The sequence below is a fragment of the Etheostoma spectabile genome, unplaced genomic scaffold, assembly GCF_008692095.1.
Source record: "Etheostoma spectabile isolate EspeVRDwgs_2016 unplaced genomic scaffold, UIUC_Espe_1.0 scaffold58, whole genome shotgun sequence".
Classification (NCBI taxonomy): domain Eukaryota; kingdom Metazoa; phylum Chordata; class Actinopteri; order Perciformes; family Percidae; genus Etheostoma; species Etheostoma spectabile.
The window spans coordinates 178103-178563 of record NW_022605629.1 but is presented as its reverse complement, the minus strand read 5'-3'; the positions used below and the strand labels follow the sequence as shown (position 1 = coordinate 178563).

At 45.6% G+C, this 461-nt stretch overlaps 1 protein-coding gene across 6 annotated transcripts in view; it reads left to right on the top strand.

Annotated features, from left to right (window-relative positions):
• slc4a11 (solute carrier family 4 member 11) overlaps positions 1–461 on the top strand; it is a 156939-nt gene that overhangs the window by 108289 nt on the left and 48189 nt on the right. The gene's annotated exons all lie outside the window — the stretch shown is intronic.

The following is a 461-nucleotide window of genomic DNA, read 5'->3' as shown; positions in this document are numbered from 1 at the left end:
TTGACATCAATGGCCACGCCTTTTGTTTTTGAGGATCACCTGCCTGGTTGTGTAGCAGAGGACGTTGAAAATCAATGTGTGATTAGTAGTGGTGTTCTTCTTTGGGCTATCACTGTAAATTCTGTGGGCTTTCAACATCTGCTAGATTTGGGAACCGCTTAGGCAGTGAGCATGAAAGATACTGGACAGCATTAGCACCGTCTAGTCCCTCTTTCAAGCCGATGATGCGGATGTTGCCTCTCCGGTTTCTGTCCTCAATATCTGCTAGCTTCACCTCCGGGCTCCCGAAAAGCATGGCAATGGCTGTCAAGAATACTTGCGTTGCTTTCCACAGTGTTTATTAAGTTATTGTCACATTTGATCTGATAGAGCCTATTGCAGTCAGAGATGCTAGCTGGGCATGGATAGTAGTTAGCTTATTGTCGTCTGTTGAATCTGAGACTGGATCTGAGAAAAGCGTG